Source organism: Blennius ocellaris (assembly GCF_963422515.1).
Source record: "Blennius ocellaris genome assembly, chromosome: 13".
Lineage (NCBI taxonomy): Eukaryota > Metazoa > Chordata > Actinopteri > Blenniiformes > Blenniidae > Blennius > Blennius ocellaris.
This window is the reverse complement of record NC_137662.1, coordinates 890,174-914,162: the sequence shown is the minus strand read 5'-3', so window position 1 is coordinate 914,162 and position 23,989 is coordinate 890,174. Positions and strand designations below refer to the sequence as shown.

Genomic DNA, 23,989 nt, shown 5'->3' with positions numbered 1-23,989 from the left:
CAAGGCGTGTTGTGTGTGTGTGTGTGTGTGTGTGTGTGTGTGTGTGTGTGTGTGTGTGTGTGTGTGTGTTTTCAGGGTAGCGGGACTCCCCCCCCCCCTCCCTCAGAGGCGGTCCTGATGCTGTCCAACCTGTTCACCGAGCTTCTTTGGGGCTTTAACTTGCAGCTCCATCAGTCCAGGCTGGCAGAGCGCAGATCCACGGGAGAGGACACACACACACACACACACACGGCTGGCGGTCAGTACACCTCGTTTGTCTCATGTTTCGTTAAAAACAATCACTCGTGGTGTTAAAACTGAAGTTTAGCTTATGAAGGCGCATGACAGATGTCAGTGTCTTATAGTCATTGATAACCTTTGTGTTTCAGAGAGACTTTGAATACTGTTTGGAATTCATGCATTGGCTTTGATTTGGTGATGTATTATTTTGGTGCTTCATGTGTGATGTGTGTTGACACGCTATAGTTCAAAGATCCTTTAAATGGATAAAAGTCAGCAGATGAAGAAATGCATTGCGTGTTTTCTCTAAAGCACTGGCTGGATCTTGCTGTCCCAGCCCGGGACATACCAAACCCTGCAGTCATCGGCTCACACCCAAAGCTTTGGCACGGCGCTTTTTAACCTGCGTTGCCACCCTGTTCCAGAGGAAACGCCTGCTAACACCCCTGCTGCTGGTTTCACCTCTCCTTTTGTCACTGCTGACCCTCGTCTGTCCTGCATCTTCATGTCTTCACAAGCTGCAGGGGTGGACGCTGCATGGACACGCACATCAGGTTGTCTCGTTGAAGCTTCAGAGTTCAGTTCAGTTTCACCCGGAGAGAAAACAGTCAAACTGAAAAGCTTCATCAATGCAACTATTCACATTAGCAAGTGAAGGCGCTGGGGTGTGGTCGAAGGTAGGACAGGTCTGTGTGTGTGTGTGTGTGTGTGTGTGCCTGCGTGCACACATCCCTGCATCGTCTCTGCTAGGTTAGTTCACAGGAATGTGCTCATCGAAACCAGTCGGTTTGGATGCATTCTGACTAACACACACACACACACATACGCACGCATGCACGCACGCGCACGCACACGCACACGCACACACACACACAAACTTGATTTAAATCAGCTCATTTTATATTGCTGATGTTTCGAGTGTGAAAATGACAAATTCAGCACAAAACTCTAAAAGCATCAGTCAACTTGAATCACATGTTTGCGCCTCACCTGGGGATTAATAACCACACACACCTTTAAACGTTATTCCATTTATCAGAAGAACAAACTACCACTATTACTACTACTACTGCTACTAGTACTACAGCTGCTACTACTAATAATAATAATTATATTACATTTTATTTATATAGGTTTTAAAGGTTTCAATTTACAAGGTCATATACAACAAGTCATGACACATAAAAACAACCAAATTGTGTGTTAAGCAGTGATGAACAGGTGAGACTTGGTGAGGGATGTGAAGATGTTCAGGTTGGAGCAGTAACGAGGCATCCACCTGCAAAGGTCCAGAGGGTGGGGGCCGAATGAAGGACGCTCCAACTACTCCCATTGTGTGTGTGTGTGTGTGTGTGTGTGTGTGTGTGTGTTGACCTGGTTCAGGTGTTGTTCAAAGGTGTGACTGCTTTCTGAGTTGTCAGTGATCAGGGTGGAGTTTGATATTATTTATGATGAGACCAATGATTAAGACATTGGTGAGGGTGGAGCAGGTTGTTGGTGAAGGTGGAGCAGGTTGTTGGTGAAGGTGGAGCAGGTTGTTGGTGAGGGTGGAGCAGATTGTTGGTGAGGGTGGAGCAGATTGTTGGCGAAGGTGGAGCAAGTTGTTGGTGAAGGTGGAGCAGGTTGTTGGTGAAGGTGGAGCAGATTGTTGGCGAAGGTGGAGCAAGTTGTTGGCGAAGGTGGAGCAAGTTGTTGGCGAAGGTGGAGCAGGTTGTTGGTCAGAGTGGAGCAGGTTGTTGGTGAGGGTGGAGCAGGTTGTTGGTGAGGGTGGAGCAGGTTGTTGGCGAAGGTGGAGCAGGTTGTTGGTGAGGGTGGAGGAGCAGGTTGTTGGTGAGGGTGGAGCAGGTTGTTGGTGAAGGTGGAGCAGGAGGTTGGTGAAGGTGGAGCAGGAGGTTGTTGGTGAGGGTGGAGCAGGTTGTTGGTGAAGGTGGACCAGATTGTTGGCGAAGGTGGAGCAAGTTGTTGGTGAAGGTGGAGCAGGTTGTTGGTGAAGGTGGAGCAGATTGTTGGCGAAGGTGGAGCAAGTTGTTGGCGAAGGTGGAGCAAGTTGTTGGCGAAGGTGGAGCAGGTTGTTGGTCAGAGTGGAGCAGGTTGTTGGTGAGGGTGGAGCAGGTTGTTGGTGAGGGTGGAGCAGGTTGTTGGCGAAGGTGGAGCAGGTTGTTGGTGAGGGTGGAGGAGCAGGTTGTTGGTGAGGGTGGAGCAGGTTGTTGGTGAAGGTGGAGCAGGTTGTTGGTGAGGGTGGAGGAGCAGGTTGTTGGTGAGGGTGGAGCAGGTTGTTGGTGAAGGTGGACCAGATTTTTGGTGAGGGTGGAGCAGGTTGTTGGTGAAGGTGGAGCAGGTTGTTGGTGAGGGTGGAGCAGGTTGTTGGTGAAGGTGGAGCAGGTTGTTGGTGAGGGTGGACCAGATTGTTGGTGAGGGTGGAGCAGGTTGTTGGTGAAGGTGGAGCAGGTTGTTGGTGAGGGTGGAGCAGGTTGTTGGTGAGGGTGGAGCAGCAGGTATTTGGTGAGGGTGGAGCAGGTTGTTGGTGAGGGTGGAGCAGGTTGTTGGTCAGAGTGGAGCAGGTTGTTGGTGAGGGTGGAGCAGGTTGTTGGCGAGGGTGGAGCAGGTTGTTGGCGAGGGTGGAGCAAGTTGTTGGCGAAGGTGGAGCAGGTTGTTGGCGAAGGTGGAGCAAGTTGTTGGTGAGGGCGGAGCAGGTTGTTGGTGAAGGTGGAGCAGGTTGTTGGTGAGGGTGGAGCAGGTTGTTGGTGAGGGTGGAGCAGATTGTTGGTGAAGGTGGAGCAGGTTGTTGGTGAAGGTGGAGCAGGTTGTTGGTGAGGGTGGAGCAGGTTGTTGGTGAGGGTGGAGCAGGTTGTTGGTGAAGGTGGAGCAGGTTGTTGGTGAGGGTGGAGCAGGTTGTTGGCGAAGGTGGAGCAGGTTGTTGGTGAGGGTGTAGCAGGTTGTTGGTGAGGGTGGAGCAGATTGTTGGTGAGGGTGGAGGAGCAGGTTGTTGGTGAGGGTGGAGCAGGTTGTTGGTGAGGGTGGAGCAGGTTGTTGGTGAAGGTGGAGCAGGTTGTTGGTGAGGGTGGAGCAGATTGTTGGTGAGGGTGGAGGAGCAGGTTGTTGGTGTAGGTGGAGCAGGTTGTTGGTGTAGGTGGAGCAGGTTGTTGGTGAAGGTGGAGCAGATCGTTGGTGAAGGTGGAGCAGATCGTTGGTGAGGGTGGAGCAGGTTGTTGGTGAGGGTGGAGCAGGTTGTTGGTGAGGGTGGAGGAGCAGGTTGTTGGTGAGGGTGGAGCAGGTTGTTGGTGAGGGTGGAGCAGGTTGTTGGTGAGGGTGGAGGAGCAGGTTGTTGGTGAGGGTGGAGGAGCAGGTTGTTGGTGAAGGTGGAGCAGGTTGTTGGTGAGGGTGGAGCAGGTTGTTGGTGAGGGTGGAGCAGATTGTTGGTGAGGGTGGAGCAGGTTGTTGGGGTGATGGAGTTGATTGAGAGCTGTATGTTGTGGACGTAGCAGTGAAGGTGCAGATCATGTTGACATGTGATGGTGCCAAGAGGGAGGCTGTAGAAGATGAACAGGAGGGGGCGGAGCACGGAGCCCTGGGGGACGCCTTGCAGCAGAGCAGGGATCGATGTTTATGAACTGTTGTCTCATAGATAAGACCTGAGCCAGGAGACAGCGTGAGGAGGGTGGAGGGGCTGATGATGGTGTCTGCAGTGAGGAGGGTGGAGGGGCTGATGATGGTGTCTGCAGTGAGGAGGGTGGAGGGGCTGATGATGGTGTCTGCAGTGAGGAGGGTGGAGGGGCTGATGATGGTGTCTGCAGTGAGGAGGGTGGAGGGGCTGATGATGGTGTCTGCAGTGAGGAGGGTGGAGGGGTTGATGATGGTGTCTGCAGTGAAGAGGGTGGGGGAGCTGATGATGGTGTCTGCAGTGAGGAGGGTGGAGGAGCTGATGATGGTGTCTGCAGTGAGGAGGGTGGAGGGGTTGATGATGGTGTCTGCAGTGAAGAGGGTGGGGGAGCTGATGATGGTGTCTGCAGTGAGGAGGGTGGAGGGGTTGATGATGGTGTCTGCAGTGAGGAGGGTGGGGGAGCTGATGATGGTGTCTGCAGTGAGGAGGGTGGGGGAGCTGATGATGGTGTCTGCAGTGAGGAGGGTGGGGGAGCTGATGATGGTGTCTGCAGTGAGGAGGGTGGAGGGTGGAGGAGTCAGCACACAATGTGGTCTGTGATAAAATGTGATTGTTGCTGTTTGATCACGATCACAAAGTAATTTTTTCATGAAGTCCACAAACAGACGAGGAGCTGCTCTGTCCTCCAGAACTTCACTTCTCAAGGTTTTAAACAAGAATGCAAACATTTTCTGTGTTTGGTGTTTTTCAGGTCCGAAGTTTCTTCTTCTGTGGTATGAAGTCTCTGATGTGGATGTAAATACACCTGATGAACGATGGTGAGTTTTACAATCTGAGGGGGAAACTTTCATAAGCAATGAAGTACTATTACTGTTTCAATGTATAGACCAATAAAGAAACACTCAATGAACCGCTTCACGTTATTCGGGTACTTGTTGCATCAATTGCGTCTTCAAAAGCAGACGTACAAAATACTCAGTAATTGTCGCAGTACCTTCTTACAATGTCAGTGTTTTTCAGGCCAAACAGTAAAGGAACAGCATTGGTCTTGTGTTGTTTGAACAGAGTGTCGACAGTACAGGAGGCAGTATTTCAGACAGTCTGGTCCTCAGTGACTCGGAAGAAGGAGTCGTCCTCAGAGGACTCACCGACCACTTGGTCACTGCAAAGAGTGGTGAGAGCCCCCCCTTGCCCACCCAGACCCCCCCCCCCTCCCCCCAGCGCCTGAAGGGGACAGGTGGAGATTACTCTGTTGTTTGTCCTCTGGTTCCAGGAGACGATCCGGTTGCAGCCACCATCCGCCTGGACAAGCTTGACAAATACCAAGTGCAAAAGGTGCTGAAGGTTCTGGAGCCTTATGAAGACAGCATGGAGGTCCTGACCAGGAAGGACATGGAGGGGGACGGCTCTGTGGGGTGGCCTCATATGGAGGTAAACCTCAACCAACAGTTTCATGTGTTCTGCATTCACTGTGCCTGAGGAAACAGGATGTGACATCATATCAACTCATTTAGCCAAGTGCAAGAACCATAACGCCACAGAGCAGGAGGCTGGTGACCATAGCGCCACAGAGCAGGAGGCTGGTGACCATAACGCCACAGGGCAGGAGGCTGGTGACCATAGCGCCACAGAGCAGGAGGCTGGTGACCATAGCGCCACAGGGCAGGAGGCTGGTGACCATAGCGCCACAGGGCAGGAGGCTGGTGACCATAGCGCCACAGGGCAGGAGGCTGGTGACCATAGCGCCACAGGGCAGGAGGCTGGTGACCATAGCGCCACAGGGCAGGAGGCTGGTGACCATAACGCCACAGGGCAGGACGCTGGTGACCATAACGCCACAGGGCAGGAGGCTGGTGACCATAACGCCACAGGGCAGGAGGCTGGTGACCATAACGCCACAGGGCAGGAGGCTGGTGACCATAACGCCACAGGGCAGGAGGCTGGTGACCATAGCGCCACAGGGCAGGAGGCTGGTGACCATAGCGCCACAGGGCAGGAGGCTGGTGACCATAGCGCCACAGGGCAGGAGGCTGGTGACCATAGCGCCACAGGGCAGGAGGCTGGTGACCATAGCGCCACAGGGCAGGAGGCTGGTGACCATAGCGCCACAGGGCAGGACTCTGGTTCCATGCAGCCCCATAGTGAGAAGTTAATGAGGGAAAAAAGGATTTTGTTGACATTAGATACCAAACTTCCTTTGACTCCAGCTTAATTCTGCTCCTATTATGGAGTATATATATATATATATATATATATATATATATATATATATATATATATATATATATATATATATATATATATATATATATATATATATATAAATAAAAAAAAAAATTTTTTTCTCAAGTGCAAAATCCAGAAAATAAATAAATTCACATTTTTTCTTAGTGTAAAACTAAAATGTCAATGAAAACACTTTTGCCTCTTTGAGTAGTAAACTTCGTAGTGCTGTTAACAGTTAAAGTATGACAATGATAAAGTGAAAACACAATGTAAACATTCTGCAAAACTCTAAATGCCAGTTTCTGAACATGGCTTAAAACACTGGCACTCAAACTTTCTCATTTGAACAGGTGCACACCAATGTGTGAAAGGCTGTGTAACAGTTGCGATTTGCCTGTAAGCAGAGGAACACCTTGCATGTAGCACACTGCACTCGAGTTTTCCCTGAGCAGCCTTTTGCTCTGCAGCGTGCTGCATTTTTTAAGTCCACCACCTCTGGAAGATGTGCATTAGCCCTCCTGCGGACTGACACATGGGGCACTGCCGTCGCTGGACACCTTTGCCCTTGGACTGAAACATCTGGGGCATCTTCCTGCTCTGAAAGGTCAGAGTCATCGTTGTCATGTTGGCCCAAGAAGGTCTTGGCCACTTCCATGCGAAATTGTAAGAATTGCATTATGTTCTTCTTTGAAGCGCCAAATGTACCAAGGTCTTTACGGTACAGTAGCCAGCTGTTGGCTAAAGCCAGATCCGTAAAGTGCATGATCGTCCGCAATGTCCGTTTCCTTGTGCGCCCATTCATGCGATAGTAGCTCATCATTCGGTCTACAAGGTCAACTCCACCCATGTTGGAGTTGTATTCGCGGATGATAGTTGGTCGAGAGATGGTCACATATTTTTTCAGTTTTTTGTCCCATCTCTGGCAGGTGTCTTCTGGCTCTCTCGCATGGACAGTAGACATCATCAATACTGGTTTATTGTCAAACCATTTCACCACGCAAATCCTTCCATCCTCAGTGGTAACTTGGGCTGTGGTACCTCTCCCGTCTGCTTTCATTTTTTTGTCATTGGGAAGCTTCTGCACTGCAGCAGCAACCCGACTTCTCATAACTGTACCAGTTCAGAAAACCTGCTTCTTCATCATGTGTTCCACACCTTGAATGGATGTGAAAAACCGATCACAATACACTTTTGTATTAGCACGCAGAGTTTGAGACAGACGATCGATCACCAAGCTTCCTAAACTCAGATCCTCTGGTTCTTCAACCTGCTCCTGGAGTGTATGTGCACCTTGGTAAATTTCAAAGTCCAGCACAAGACCACCTGCTGTTGCACATACAAAGTTTTTTATGCCAACTGGGTTTGGCTTCATTGGCAGATATTGTCGCCATGGACAAGCTCCTGTAAATGGTATCATCTGCTCATCAATGGAAACACATTTCGGTCGAGCCTGGGACTTGCAACCTTGCAGAATGCGTTCCAGAAAAGGCCTCACCTTCCAGAATTTGTCACTCTCTTTCAGAACTTCTGGAACATCAGCATCGATAACCACTTTTAGTGATTTTTTGAGTCTAAAAAAATCTGTCACGTGTAAACTTTTCGGTTATAGCAGGAATTCTTAAAGCACGGGACCAATACATCCTGACTGCAGGATACTGTACACAGGACATCAAAATAGAAGCACCAAAAAAATGATATATTTCATCAGTTGACGTGTGGATGGAGTTCCCAGTTCTGGCCAGTGATATCGCATTTGAGCAATCAGCAATCAGTTTACTTTGTCAAAGTACTGTTCTACGTAGTGCAGTGGGGTCCAGCCCTCTCTGTCATCTTCAGTATCCTCTTCATGCTCAAACTGAGCTTCATTTGGTATAAGCGGAGAAGCCCTCCATCGCAGCCCACGTCCTTTCTTGGACTGTGCTTGATGGCTTGGTCCTGGCGTTGTCTCTTCTGAGACATTGCTTGCGTCATCCTCATCCTCCTGTGCCCGAGAGCGACGCCTGGGAGTGCGTGATTTGTCACGATCTGAACGATGTCCTTGACATTCTTCACGGAGACGTTTACGTCCTCTGATAGGCTGAGGAATGGGGTCCTCACACCCACTACTGTCCTCACTGCTGCTTGGCTCCTGTCGTGGGGGCTGATAATCAGCATCCTCCACGGAATCATCGATGTCTAACAAATCTTCCACTTCTGACTTGTCTCCACCAATTAAGCCCAGCAACTCCAGCACCTGTGATGCAGAATACCGCTCTGGGAAAAAAAAAATCATGACAAAAATTGAATAAAAATCGATGTAAATGTATTAATAAAACATACCATATCTGCTTGTACTGTAGTAAACCAATTTTTAACATGTTCAACAAAACTATCAGAACTAAGTCCTCCTGTCCACATACGTGTACATCAAGTTCAACAGCATGGTAAGTTGTCATAGTTGCAAACTTTTGTCTAATTTCACTTCAGAAGCGAACATTGAACACTTTTATATATATCTGAACAAGAATCAGCCATGAAATGTTATTGAATTTTTTACCTGGTCGACGTTTGGATCGGGAGTGACCGGCTGGACTGGTTGTTGTGTTCTCAGCCATCTTGAATCTAACCTGTAATGTGTTACACTCTTATTCCACCACCAAGTGGCAGTGTGATGTCCACAGAAGTGGTTACCAGGACCTTGTAGCGCAAAATGTAGTATTGTGGTCTAGACAACTGAAAATGTGATGTCCACATATGTGGACGCCAGGTCCTAGGAGGTTAAATATATATATATATATATATATATATATATAAATTCCCCTCTCGCCCTCCGCGGGCGGTCACCTGTTTTACTATTCCAAGCTCGTGTCCTCTACCAGAGGCCTGGGAGCTTGAAGGTCCTGGTCCTCTACCAGAGGTTGTTCCAGGGATCTGCTGTAGCCACTCCTCCAGTTTGGGGGTTACTGCCCCGAGGGCACTACTGTCACCTTCACCTTCCAAGCCTCTCCAGCTCCTCTCTGAGCCCTTGGTATTTCTCAAGTTTCTCATGTTCCTTCTTTCTGATGTTACCATCACTTGGTATTGCTACATCCACCACCACGGCTTTCCTCTGCCCTTTATCAACCACCACGATGTCTGGTTGGTTCTCCATTACCATCCTGTCTGTCTGTATCTGGAAGTCCCACAGGATCTTCATCGGTCATTCTCCACCACCTTTGGGGGGTCTCCCACTGTGACCTTGGGGTTTCCAGACCATACTCCGCACAGATGTTTCGGTACACTATGCCAGCCACTTGGTTATGGCGTTCCATGTAAGCTTTCCCAGCCAGCATCTTGCACCCTGCAGTTATGTGCTGGATTGTCTCAGGTGCCTCTTTGCACAGTCTACACCTTGGGTCTTGTCTGGTGTGGTAGATCTGGGCTTCTATGGCTCTGGTGCTCAGAGCCTGCTCCTGTGCAGCCAGGATGAGGGCCTCTGTGCTGTCCTGTAGGCCAGCCCTCTCTAGCCATTGGTAGGACTTCTTGAGATCAGCCACTTCAGTTATGTTCCGGTGGTACATCCCATGTAGGGGCTTGTCCTCCCATGATGGTCCCTCTTCCAGCACCTCCTCATCTCGCCATTGTCTGAGACCTTCGTTGAGTATGTCATCCGTTGGAGCCCTGTCCTTGATGTACATACGGAGCTTGGATGTTTCATCCTGGATAGTGGCTCTCACGCTCACTAGTCCTCGGCCTCCTTCCTTACGGCTAGCATACAGTCTCAAGGTGCTAGATTTGGGATGGAACCCACCATGCATGGTAAGGAGCTTTCATGTCTTAACATCCGTGGTCTGTATCTCTTCCTTTGGCCACCTTATTATACCCGCAGGGTACCTGATCACTGGCAGGGCGTAGCTGTTTATTGCCCTGGACTTGTTCTTGCCATTGAGCTGGCTTCTTAGGACTTGCCTCACTCGCTGGAGGTATTCGGCCGTTGCCGCTTTCCTTGTTGCCGGTTCAAGGTTGCCATTTGCCTGTGGCATTCCCAGGTACTTGTAACTGTCCTCAATGTCTGCTATTGTTCCTTCTGGGAGTGAGACCCCTTCAGTGTGGACTACCTTGCCTCGCTTTGTCACCATCCTACTACATTTCTCAAGCCCGAATGACATCCCAAGTTCATTGCTGTAGATCCTGGTGGTGTGGATCAGGGAGTCTATGTCCCGTTCGTTCTTGGCGTACAGCTTGATGTCATCCATGTAGAGGAGGTGACTGATCGTGGTCCCGTTCCTGAGGTATCCGTAGCCTGTCTTGTTGATTATTTGGCTTAGGGGGTTCAGACCTATGCAGAACAGCAGTGGGGACAGAGCATCACCTTGGTATATGCCACATTTGATGGACACTGTGCAAGTGGCTTACCATTGGCCTCAAGGGTGGTTTTCCACAACCTCATCGAGTTTGCAATGAACGCTCTTAGAGTCCTGTTGATGTTGTACAGCTAAGTCTAGTAACAAGTCCATGACTTTAGCATTTAGCTTGGTTGTTAGCTCTACACAGGTAACCTCCAAGCAAACCAAACAATGACTCAATTTGGATTCCAGTGAAGAAATTAGCTGCCCGTGCGCGGTTTGCAGGGTATGAAGCTTGGACTCTAGTGTGAGGAAAATGATCTTAACTCCATGGACCGGGTGGCCTCATGGTCTTCCAGTAGCCTAGTTAGCACCACCGTCTACTGTGCTTTGGGAGTAGGGATTCCCTCCTCAGCTGTGGGAGCTCAGAAGCTGGAAAAAATATGTCTACTCCTCACCCGCCATGACAGGAAGTTCCTAAGACTGTACTTTTAAAAACAATCGGGGTGCTGCATGTACTATCAGCAGACTGATCCGTTTCATTGTGCTAGTATTGACTGATTGATGACCATTTATGTATGTTGAATTCAATAGAGTATCCTTACCCCCCTTCACCTTGACCTCCCCCTACCCCAAGCAGGGTTTAGATTCCAACCCCCTACCTGAATCAGGATTATAATCCATACTTTCTCATGTGGTTTTTCTCAGTAAAAGTGCCTTGAAATGACTGGGTTGTATTTTGCGCTCTACAAATGAAAAGTGAATGGATCTGAATTGTTCCTTGACATTTCAGTTGGAAACTAATGTTAAAGTGCGAATTAACCTATTTCTTCCTTTTCTCTCCTTTCTCACCAACAGACACTCTCAGAGACGGATTTTTCACTGGATGCATCTGCGAAAGCGCCAAGGCTTTTTCTTGATGGCTTGGATGGAACGATAGATGCCACACAAGGGTTGGGTGGTAGAATAAGTGCTCCTACTGTGAATGGAGACATTCCCAGTCTGAGGTTAAATACACCCTCAGCAGATGTTGGTGGTGTAGCCACTGTGCCTTCTGCAGCACTGACAGGCCCAGATTTAGACACAAATTTAGGTGCCAACCTCACATCACCTGACGTATCCCTCTCGACTCCCCGTCTGAGCACACCCAGTGCCTCTCTCAACATCGATAAACCAAATATCAAAACAGGTAACTACAAGGCCCCCAAATTTGAAATGCCACACTTCAATCGACCTCAAATAAAAACTCCCAAGGCAGACTTGGATGCTTCTGGAAACATAGACCTCCCTTCCATTAACGGAAATCTAGACATGCCAGACTTCAACCTGTCAACCCCACAGAGGGGAATTAAGGGCTCTGCTTTGGACTTAAATGGTCCAGCAGTGGATCTGAATGTTCCTGGTTTGAATTTAGACAGCCCACAATCGGACATCAAGGCACCATCTGGGAATATCAAGTGGCCTGGTAACCTGAAATTTGCAAAAATAAAAGAACCAGACACCAACTTAAAGGCTGACCTGAGTGCTCCTAATGCCAGCTTCTCCACCCCAAAGATTGATGGTGATATTAATGCACCAGATGTTGACATCAACTTGCCCAAAGCTGACGTCAAAACTCCTGATATTGACATTAATAAACCATCTGGTAAGATTGCTTGGCCTCATGAGAGGTGGGGGAAACTCAAACTTCATCGACCAAAAGCTGATCTGGACCTCGATGCAAAGGTGAATCTCCCTGATGTTGATGGCTCTCTTCCCAAAGTGGAGAGTGACATGAATGTCCCAGATATTGACGCTTCCCATGGTATCAATTGGCCTCACTACAAATGGAAGAGGCCGAAGATTCACCGGCCAAAAGCAGACTTAGATGTCAATGCTGACCTCAACACACCAAATATGAATCTGTCAACTCCAAAGATTGAGAGTGACATTAATGGGCCCAGTGCCGAGTTGAATCTACAAAAAACTGACTTCAACAGTCCCCATCTGGATGTTAATACCCCAAATCTCAACGTAGAGCCTCCAGTCGGGAAAATCCAATGGCCTCACCAGAAGTGGAAAAAACCCAAATTCCGTCACCCAAAAGCTGACCTGAATGCAGATTTAAGTGCCCCTGATGTTGATTTGGATTTGCCTAAAGCTGATATTGATGTAAAAACACCAAGTACAGACATCAAGGGTCCTCATGTCAAATGGCCCACTATCAAAAAGCCGAAGTGGCCTAAGGTTAATGGTCCTGATATGAATGCTGATTTGTCCACCCCAAATATTGATTTGCCAGATGCTAGTCTGAACCTGCCAAATGCTGAACTGAATGGTCCAGGTTTAGACGTTAATGCTCCAGACATTGATGTTGATGCTCCTTCAGGAAAGTTTAAATGGCTCAATATCAAGAAACCCACATTTGGCACATTAAAAGGACCAAAGGCTGATATTGATGCTGATTTGTCTGGACCAAATATTGATTTGCCAGATGCTAGTCTGAACCTGCCAGATGCTGATCTGAAGCGTCCATCTGTGGATCTTGATGGTCCAGATATGAACGTGGAGGCTCCTGACTGGAAGCTAGGTAAATTAAAATTACCAAAGCTCAAAGTACCAAAAGTCAAGGGTCCTGAACTGGACACTGATTTAAAAGCACCAGACATTGATGCTGGTCTTGATGTACCCAAGATGAACTTGGACATCCCTAACCTTGACCTGAAAACATCTGATCTCTCCTTGTCTGAACCAAAAATTGAGGGCAATCTTGATATGCCAGATCTTAATGTTAAAGTACCAGAAGCTGGTGTTGATCTTCAAACTCCAGATATCTCAGGAGGCAAATTAAAGCTTCCCAAAATAAAAATGCCAAAGTTCAATCTCTCAGGACTCAAAGGGAAAGAACCTAATGTTGATGTTGATGCTGATATCAAGAGTCCAGATCTCTCTGTGGACACAATGATGCCCAATGCAGATCTCAGTCTGAAAACCCCTGGATTGAACACCAGCACTCCAAATCTAGATGCAGGTATTGACCTACCAGGCTTGAATCTGGAGAAGCCCAGTGTAGAGGGACCCAGTGTTGATCTACCAAAAGCACCAAACATAGATGTCAATCTGCCACGAGCAAAACTAGAAGCACCTAATGTCACAATGAAATCTTCAAATCTGGACATGAACCTGCCCAAAGCACCTGATATTGACATTGGTGACTCTAAATGGCCTTATTTCAAGATCCCAAACAGTCTGTCAGGTCCTGATGTTGACACCTCAATAGAGGCACCCAAGGTCAACATCGACACTCCTTCAGCAAATGCCAACATTTCTGCTCCTCATGTAGATATGAAGGTACCGGGAGGAGATATAAAAGGGCCCAAAATAGATGTGAATGTACAAGATGCTGATGTAAGTCTTGAAAAGCCCAAAAAATCGCATTTCAAGTTTCCAAAGTTTAATCTGGGTGGGTCCAAATCAAAATCTTTGGATGTTGATAGTGAGTCTTATCCTGAAGATGGGAGTGGTGTTGACTCCGATATGTCATATAATGAGTTGGAGGTTCCTGCTTTCAAGTTCCACACTCTGCCCAGAAACAGCATCGATGTCTTAGGAGGACTGGGTGATGCTTTTGACATATCAAGCCAGAACTCAGAGGAAAAGGATTATGTTGTGAGCAAAGGGCTCCGCTTGCCAGTACTGAGCTCAACTCACAGAGATGGAGAAAAGATTGACATCTTGGAAAGATTGAGAATGGCGAAGGAGAAAACTCCCTCAGCTAACGTCACACCAACTGAAGACAAAAGTGAGATAGATTTGAAGTTCCCCTCCTCGGGTCTGGATTCCTCATTAGTGAGAGGAGGCACTTTCAAAGTAGACAAGCCAGAGGGAACCTTGAGCCTGGAGGGTCCTGAAATCTCGACAACCAATGAAAATGACAGATTGTCCCTGGGTCTTTCCAAAATGCTGGGGCTTAACAATTAGGATCATTATACCGACTGATTCTCAGTTGGGTAGCCCAAGAAGTTAAACTTCAGTCCACAAAAATATGTAAATGTAAATGTATGTACCTAAACCAACTCCACCCCAACAAAGAGCTGCTCGTGATTCCTGCTTTGTAATAACTTTTCCTGATGAAGATAGGCTTTTTATATTAATGAACCTGTATGTATATTGTTGTTATTTATGTGAACTTGTGTTGTTCTATTAAGAATGTTTGTCAAGAAACCACTGCCTCAGTATTGCGTGTGATTATAAACCAGCAGTTCAGAGTACAAGAAGTCCATTCTGTGAGTGAAGATACGCAGGTACTCTAGATATCCCTGTCATTCTTTACTCAGATAACACAGAATTAGAAAAAAAAATTATTTAGTAAAACAATGCTTAAATTGGGGGAAATGTAGAATATTGTTCTCTGATCACGGAAAGAAAATCTAAAACTTCATTCCAAAATGGTATTTTTTGTGTTTCTAATGTATTTCCATAAATTGCTCATAAATAATTTACAAGCTTGAAGACCTTTCATGTAATGGGCTTTCTGTTAGTATACCAAGAGAACTGTTTCCTGTGTATGAACAAACTATGTGGATATGATTTTATATTACTGGAGTTGTAAAAGAAAATGTTCTTGATGTCCTGGATCAATAAAGTTGAGAACCTGATGAGAACCTCATGTGGTGTGAATGAATGCTGATGTTCTGGTCAATAGATGACTGTCAGGTCTCAGTGTCTGCCCCTGTGTGTCTCACCTCATGTTTCCAATGAACCAATGGCCTTCTCCCTCTGAGTGCTCCTATCATTGTGTTCCACCTGTGTCCACCCCTTACTTGTGTATTAAAACCTCTCTGTTGTTTTTGTCGGTTCGCCTCGTCAGCACGTCTCTCCTCTCGTCAACACGTCTCTCCTCTCGTCAACACGTCTCACCTCTCGTCAGCACGTCTCTCCTCTCGTCAGCACGTCTCACCTCTCGTCAGCACGTCTCTCCTCTCGTCAGCACGTCTCACCTCTCGTCAGCACGTCTCTCCTCTCGTCAGCACGTCTCTCCTCTCGTCAGCACGTCTCACCTCTCGTCAGCACGTCTCACGTCTCGTCAGCACGTCTCTCCTCTCGTCAGCACGTCTCTCCTCTCGTCAACACGTCTCACGTCTCGTCAGCACGTCTCTCCTCTCGTCAGCACGTCTCTCCTCTCGTCAGCACGTCTCACCTCTCGTCAACACGTCTCTCCTCTCGTCAACACGTCTCACCTCTCGTCAGCACGTCTCACCTCTCGTCAGCACGTCTCTCCTCTCGTCAGCACGTCTCACCTCTCGTCAGCACGTCTCACCTCTCGTCAACACGTCTCACCTCTCGTCAACACGTCTCTCCTCTCGTCAACACGTCTCACGTCTCGTCAGCACGTCTCTCCTCTCGTCAACACGTCTCACGTCTCGTGAGCACGTCTCTCCTCTCGTCAGCACGTCTCACCTCTCGTCAGCACGTCTCACCTCTCGTCAACACGTCTCTCCTCTCGTCAACACGTCTCACGTCTCGTCAGCACGTCTCACCTCTCGTCAGCACGTCTCACCTCTCGTCAGCACGTCTCACCTCTCGTCAGCACGTCTCTCCTCTCGTCAGCACGTCTCACCTCTCGTCAGCACGTCTCTCCTCTCGTCAACACGTCTCACCTCTCGTCAGCACGTCTCACCTCTCGTCAACACGTCTCTCCTCTCGTCAACACGTCTCTCCTCTCGTCAGCACGTCTCTCCTCTCGTCAACACGTCTCTCCTCTCGTCAGCACGTCTCTCCTCTCGTCAACACGTCTCTCCTCTCGTCAGCACGTCTCACTTTGAGTCTGTGCATTGGTCCATCCTCACACCACCGCCGATCCCTGACAGAACAAATCGACTATCATGGACCCAGCAGACTCATGCATATCCACCACTTCACACATCTGCCCCAGGAATCCCTGTGATCTGCTCCAGCCTGGCCTGTTTCCCACTGGCCCGTTACTGTCTGGCCTGTTCCTCACTGGCCCGTTCCCGTCTGGCCTGTTCCTCACTGGCCCGTTACGGTCTGGCCTGTTCCCCACTGGCCCGTTCCCGTCTGGCCCGTTCCCCACTGGCCCGTTCCCGTCTGGCCCGTTCCCCACTGGCCCGTTCCCGTCTGGCCCGTTCCCCACTGGCCCGTTCCCGTCTGGCCCGTTCCCCACTGGCCCGTTCCCGTCTGGCCCGTTCCCCACTGGCCCGTTCCCGTCTGGTCTGTTTCCCACTGGCCCGTTCCCGTCTGGCCTGTTCCCCACTGGCCCGTTACTGTCTGGCCTGTTCCTCACTGGCCCGTTCCCGTCTGGCCTGTTCCTCACTGGCCCGTTACGGTCTGGCCTGTTCCTCACTGGCCCGTTCCCGTCTGGCCCGTTTCCCACTGGCCCGTTCCCGCCTGGCCCGTTCCCCACTGGCCCGTTCCCGTCTGGCCCGTTCCCCACTGGCCCGTTCCCGTCTGGCCCGTTCCCCACTGGCCCGTTCCCGTCTGGCCCGTTCCCCACTGGCCCGTTCCCGTCTGGCCCGTTCCCGTCTGGCCCGTTCCCGTCTGGCCCGTTCCCGTCTGGCCCATTCCCCACTGGCCCGTTCCCGTCTGGCCCGTTCCCCACTGGCCCGTTCCCGTCTGGCCCGTTCCCCACTGGCCCGTTCCCGTCTGGCCCGTTCCCCACTGGCCCGTTCCCGTCTGGTCTGTTTCCCACTGGCCCGTTCCCATATGGCCTGTTTCCCACTGGCCCGTTCCCGTCTGGCCTGTTCCCCACTGGCCCGTTACTGTCTGGCCTGTTCCTCACTGGCCCGTTACTGTCTGGCCTGTTCCTCACTGGCCCGTTCCCGTCTGGCCTGTTCCTCACTGGCCCGTTCCCGTCTGGCCTGTTCCTCACTGGCCCGTTCCCGTCTGGCCTGTTCCCCACTGGCCCGTTCCCGTCTGGCCTGTTCTCCACTGGCCCGTTCCCGTCTGGCCTGTTCCCGTCTGGCCCGTTCCCGTCTGGCCTGTTCCCCACTGGCCCGTTCCCGTCTGGCCTGTTCCTCACTGGCCCGTTCCCGTCTGGCCTGTTCCTCACTGGCCCGTTCCCGTCTGGCCCGCTCCCGTCTGGTCTGTTTCCCACTGGCCCGTTCCCGTCTGGCCTGTTCCCCACTGGCCCGTTACTGTCTGGCCTGTTCCTCACTGGCCCGTTACTGTCTGGCCTGTTCCTCACTGGCCCGTTCCCGTCTGGCCTGTTCCTCACTGGCCCGTTCCCGTCTGGCCTGTTCCTCACTGGCCCGTTCCCGTCTGGCCTGTTCCTCACTGGCCCGTTCCCGTCTGGCCTGTTCCTCACTGGCCCGTTGCTGTCTGGCCTGTTCCTCACTGGCCCGTTGCTGTCTGGCCTGTTCCCGTCTGGCCCGTTGCTGTCTGGCCCGTTCCTGTCTGGCCTGTTCCTCTCTGGCCCGTTACAGTCTGGCTTGTGTTCCCCACTGGCCCGTTCCCATCTGGCCTGTTCCCCACTGGCCCGTTCCCGTCTGGCCTGTTCCTCACTGGCCCGCTACCGTCTGGCTTGTGTTTCCCACTGGCCCGTTCCCGTCTGGCCTGTTCCCCACTGGCCCGTTCCCGTCTGGCCTGTTCCCCACTGGCCCGTTCCCATCTGGCCTGTTCCCCACTGGCCCGTTCCCGTCTGGCCTGTTCCCCACTGGCCCGTTCCCGTCTGGCCTGTTCCTCACTGGCCCGTTACTGTCTGGCTTGTGTTTCCCACTGGCCCGTTCCCGTCTGGCCTGTTTCCCACTGGCCCGTTCCCATCTGGCCTGTTTCCCTCTGGCCCGTTCCCGTCTGGCCTGTTTCCCACTGGCCCGTTCCCATCTGGCCTGTTTCCCTCTGGCCCGTTCCCATATGGCCTGTTCCTCACTGGCCCGTTACTGTCTGGCCTGTTCCTCACTGGCCCGTTCCCGTCTGGCCTGTTCCTCACTGGCCCGTTCCCGTCTGGCCTGTTCCTCACTGGCCCGTTCCCGTCTGGCCTGTTCCCCACTGGCCCGTTCCCGTCTGGCCTGTTCTCCACTGGCCCGTTCCCGTCTGGCCTGTTCCCGTCTGGCCCGTTCCCGTCTGGCCTGTTCCCCACTGGCCCGTTCCCGTCTGGCCTGTTCCTCACTGGCCCGTTCCCGTCTGGCCTGTTCCTCACTGGCCCGTTCCCGTCTGGCCCGCTCCCGTCTGGTCTGTTTCCCACTGGCCCGTTCCCGTCTGGCCTGTTCCCCACTGGCCCGTTCCCATCTGGCCTGTTCCCCACTGGCCCGTTCCCGTCTGGCCTGTTCCTCACTGGCCCGCTACCGTCTGGCTTGTGTTTCCCACTGGCCCGTTCCCGTCTGGCCTGTTCCCCACTGGCCCGTTCCCGTCTGGCCTGTTCCCCACTGGCCCGTTCCCATCTGGCCTGTTCCCCACTGGCCCGTTCCCGTCTGGCCTGTTCCCCACTGGCCCGTTCCCGTCTGGCCTGTTCCTCACTGGCCCGTTACTGTCTGGCTTGTGTTTCCCACTGGCCCGTTCCCGTCTGGCCTGTTTCCCACTGGCCCGTTCCCATCTGGCCTGTTTCCCTCTGGCCCGTTCCCGTCTGGCCTGTTTCCCACTGGCCCGTTCCCATCTGGCCTGTTTCCCTCTGGCCCGTTCCCGTCTGGCCTGTTCCTCACTGGCCCGTTGCTGTCTGGCCTGTTCCTCTCTGGCCCGTTACAGTCTGGCTTGTGTTCCCCACTGGCCCGTTCCCATCTGGCCTGTTCCCCACTGGCCCGTTCCCGTCTGGCCTGTTCCTCACTGGCCCGCTACCGTCTGGCTTGTGTTTCCCACTGGCCCGTTCCCGTCTGGCCTGTTCCCCACTGGCCCGTTCCCGTCTGGCCTGTTCCCCACTGGCCCGTTCCCATCTGGCCTGTTCCCCACTGGCCCGTTCCCATCTGGCCTGTTCCCCACTGGCCCGTTCCCGTCTGGCCTGTTCCCCACTGGCCCGTTCCCGTCTGGCCTGTTCCTCACTGGCCCGTTACTGTCTGGCTAGTGTTTCCCACTGGCCCGTTCCCATCTGGCCTGTTTCCCACTGGCCCGTTCCCGTCTGGCCTGTTCCCCACTGGCCCGTTCCCGTCTGGCCTGTTCCTCACTGGCCCGTTACTGTCTGGCTAGTGTTTCCCACTGGCCCGTTCCCATCTGGCCTGTTTCCCACTGGCCCGTTCCCATCTGGCCTGTTTCCCACTGGCCCGTTACTGTCTGGCCTGTTCCCCACTGGCCCGTTCCCATCTGGCCTGTTTCCCTCTGGCCCGTTCCCGTCTGGCCTGTTTCCCTCTGGCCCGTTCCCGTCTGGCCTGTTTCCCACTGGCCCGTTCCCGTCTGGCCTGTTTCCCACTGGCCCGTTCCCGTCTGGCCTGTTTCCCACTGGCCCGTTCCCGTCTGGCCTGTTTCCCACTGGCCCGTTCCCGTCTGGCCTGTTCCCATCTGGACTGTTTCCCACTGGCCCGTTACTGTCTGGCCTGTTCCTCACTGGCCCGTTCCCGTCTGGCCTGTTCCTCACTGGCCCGTTCCCGTCTGGCCTGTTCCCCACTGGCCCGTTCCCGTCTGGCCTGTTCCCCACTGGCCCGTTCCCGTCTGGCCCGCTCCCGTCTGGTCTGTTTCCCACTGGTCCGTTCCCGTCTGGCCTGTTCCCCACTGGCCCGTTACTGTCTGGCCTGTTCCTCACTGGCCCGTTACTGTCTGGCCTGTTCCTCACTGGCCCGTTCCCGTCTGGCCTGTTCCTCACTGGCCCGTTCCCGTCTGGCCTGTTCCTCACTGGCCCGTTCCCGTCTGGCCTGTTCCTCACTGGCCCGTTGCTGTCTGGCCTGTTCCTCACTGGCCCGTTGCTGTCTGGCCCGTTCCCGTCTGGCCTGTTCCTCACTGGCCCGTTGCTGTCTGGCCTGTTCCTCACTGGCCCGTTACTGTCTGGCCTGTTCCCCACTGGCCCGTTCCCATCTGGCCTGTTCCCCACTGGCCCGTTCCCGTCTGGCCTGTTCCTCACTGTCCCGCTACCGTCTGGCTTGTGTTTCCCACTGGCCCGTTCCCGTCTGGCCTGTTCCCCACTGGCCCGTTCCCGTCTGGCCTGTTCCCCACTGGCCCGTTCCCGTCTGGCCTGTTCCCCACTGGCCCGTTCCCGTCTGGCCTGTTCCCCACTGGCCCGTTCCCGTCTGGCCTGTTCCCCACTGGCCCGTTACTGTCTGGCTTGTGTTTCCCACTGGCCCGTTCCCGTCTGGCCTGTTTCCCACTGGCCCGTTCCCATCTGGCCTGTTTCCCTCTGGCCCGTTCCCGTCTGGCCTGTTTCCCACTGGCCCGTTCCCATCTGGCCTGTTTCCCTCTGGCCCGTTCCCGTCTGGCCTGTTTCCCACTGGCCCGTTCCCGTCTGGCCTGTTTCCCACTGGCCCGTTCCCGTCTGGCCTGTTTCCCACTGGCCCGTTCCCGTCTGGCCTGTTCCCATCTGGCCCGTTCCCCACTGGCCCGTTCCCGTCTGGCCCGTTCCCATCTGGCCTGTTTCCCTCTGGCCCGTTCCCGTCTGGCCTGTTTCCCACTGGCCCGTTCCCATCTGGCCTGTTTCCCTCTGGCCCGTTCCCATCTGGCCTGTTTCCCTCTGGCCCGTTCCCGTCTGGCCTGTTTCCCACTGGCCCGTTCCCGTCTGGCCTGTTTCCCACTGGCCCGTTCCCGTCTGGCCTGTTTCCCACTGGCCCGTTCCCGTCTGGCCTGTTTCCCACTGGCCCGTTCCCGTCTGGCCTGTTCCCATCTGGACTGTTTCCCACTGGCCCGTTACTGTCTGGCCTGTTCCTCACTGGCCCGTTCCCGTCTGGCCTGTTCCTCACTGGCCCGTTCCCGTCTGGCCTGTTCCCCACTGGCCCGTTCCCGTCTGGCCTGTTCCCCACTGGCCCGTTCCCGTCTGGCCCGCTCCCGTCTGGTCTGTTTCCCACTGGTCCGTTCCCGTCTGGCCTGTTCCCCACTGGCCCGTTACTGTCTGGCCTGTTCCTCACTGGCCCGTTACTGTCTGGCCTGTTCCTCACTGGCCCGTTCCCGTCTGGCCTGTTCCTCACTGGCCCGTTCCCGTCTGGCCTGTTCCTCACTGGCCCGTTCCCGTCTGGCCTGTTCCTCACTGGCCCGTTGCTGTCTGGCCTGTTCCTCACTGGCCCGTTGCTGTCTGGCCCGTTCCCGTCTGGCCTGTTCCTCACTGGCCCGTTGCTGTCTGGCCTGTTCCTCACTGGCCCGTTACTGTCTGGCCTGTTCCCCACTGGCCCGTTCCCATCTGGCCTGTTCCCCACTGGCCCGTTCCCGTCTGGCCTGTTCCTCACTGTCCCGCTACCGTCTGGCTTGTGTTTCCCACTGGCCCGTTCCCGTCTGGCCTGTTCCCCACTGGCCCGTTCCCGTCTGGCCTGTTCCCCACTGGCCCGTTCCCGTCTGGCCTGTTCCCCGCTGGCCCGTTCCCGTCTGGCCTGTTCCCCACTGGCCCGTTCCCGTCTGGCCTGTTCCTCACTGGCCCGTTACTGTCTGGCTTGTGTTTCCCACTGGCCCGTTCCCGTCTGGCCTGTTTCCCACTGGCCCGTTCCCATCTGGCCTGTTTCCCTCTGGCCCGTTCCCGTCTGGCCTGTTTCCCACTGGCCCGTTCCCATCTGGCCTGTTTCCCTCTGGCCCGTTCCCGTCTGGCCTGTTTCCCACTGGCCCGTTCCCGTCTGGCCTGTTTCCCACTGGCCCGTTCCCGTCTGGCCTGTTTCCCACTGGCCCGTTCCCGTCTGGCCTGTTCCCATCTGGCCTGTTCCCCACTGGCCCGTTCCCGTCTGGCCCGTTCCCATCTGGCCTGTTCCCCACTGGCCCGTTCCCGTCTGGCCTGTTCCTCACTGTCCCGCTACCGTCTGGCTTGTGTTTCCCACTGGCCCGTTCCCGTCTGGCCTGTTCCCCACTGGCCCGTTCCCGTCTGGCCTGTTCCCCACTGGCCCGTTCCCGTCTGGCCTGTTCCCCACTGGCCCGTTCCCGTCTGGCCTGTTCCCCACTGGCCCGTTCCCGTCTGGCCTGTTCCTCACTGGCCCGTTACTGTCTGGCTTGTGTTTCCCACTGGCCCGTTCCCGTCTGGCCTGTTTCCCACTGGCCCGTTCCCATCTGGCCTGTTTCCCTCTGGCCCGTTCCCGTCTGGCCTGTTTCCCACTGGCCCGTTCCCATCTGGCCTGTTTCCCTCTGGCCCGTTCCCGTCTGGCCTGTTTCCCACTGGCCCGTTCCCGTCTGGCCTGTTTCCCACTGGCCCGTTCCCGTCTGGCCTGTTCCCATCTGGACTGTTTCCCACTGGCCCGTTCCCGTCTGGCCTGTTTCCCACTGGCCCGTTCCCGTCTGGCCTGTTCCCATCTGGCCTGTTCCCCACTGGCCCGTTCCCGTCTGGCCCGTTCCCATCTGGCCTGTTTCCCTCTGGCCCGTTCCCGTCTGGCCTGTTCCCCACTGGCCCGTTCCCGTCTGGCCTGTGTTCCACATTGTGTTAATGTATAATTATTCACATTTCCCTATGCCAATGCGGTGCTGTGCATTTGCTGCTGTGTGTCGGTTGTGGCTTCTCCGACTAGAACCATGCTGTTCCTCCCTTCCACACCTTTTAACCTGTGGTCACATTACCTGTATTTTGTAGCGAGTTTACATAACCTAAGTTAGGTAAATGGGTTCCGGTGGGGCTGTTTATACTGGTTCACTGGCAGTTGTGTTTTTAGCCGTTAAGCAACCGCGGAGTTAAGAGTCACGCTCCGTTACAGTTCATTATTGCTTTTCTGGATATCAATAAAACTGCCGACGTCGGCACCATCTTTTGACACGCTGCCTCCGACTCCCGTTCCGGCTCGCTACAATTTAACCTTTACCCTAAAACAGGGGTGTCCAACCTCCGGCCTCCTCGTCCTGCAGGTTTAGCTCCTCCCAGTTCCAACACACCTGATTGCAATGACATCATCATTAGATTCAGGTCTGCTGAAGCAGGGAGAGACTATAACATGCAGGACAGGAGTTGGAAACCCCTGCACTAAAACCCATGTGACTTTCAACACTGCAGTGCAATACACCCCCAAGTGGTCAAAAACGATAAGCAACACTGAATAAACCTAAACAAAAGATGTTACTATAAATGCCTGACTTCACTGTGGAGTCTTGCGTCTTGCCCAATGACAGCTGGGATTGGACCAAAACCAAATGGGATTAAGTTGTACTGAAGATGAATGAATGAATATGAGAGAGATAATAGAATGTGACAAATGACAAAAATAATTAATTTATGACCCTAAACCCTTTGATGTCCTGCTCAAAAAGGGGCGTGGTCGAGGGGGGTGGAGGGGGATGGAGGTCATTGTTAGAGTATTATTCCATTTAGTTACCATATTCAAGCTTTATCTGAGTTTTATTTCTTCTGTCTTTATTTAGCAGCGTCACTCAGGCGCTGCTGTTTAACTTGGACTAATCATGTGTTCTGAGCCTTGGTAGAACCACTCTGAGCAATATGATAAAACAGGAACACTGTGTCTTCCCCGTAGCCACCATCTCGGTTGGTGATCCACGCATAGAGGATGCCCTGAGATTGTGCTTACTTTTGATAACTGTCAAGCGCAACAACTCGTCTATTTCTATGATGCATATCCTGTAAACCTCTCAGGGACAGGGACAACCTCATTTCTGAAAGAGC

The 23,989-nt window shown here is 53.0% G+C and overlaps 1 long non-coding RNA gene across 1 annotated transcript; it reads left to right on the top strand.

Moving 5' to 3' along the window:
* Positions 1–196: 196 nt before the first annotated feature.
* Positions 197–14,987, top strand: LOC308138605. The gene is made up of 5 exons (XR_013936887.1): positions 197–238; positions 4,572–4,638; positions 4,886–4,994; positions 5,094–5,251; positions 11,209–14,987. It is a non-coding gene; the product is annotated as an uncharacterized lncRNA (long non-coding RNA).
* The last annotated feature ends 9,002 nt before the right edge of the window (positions 14,988–23,989 follow it).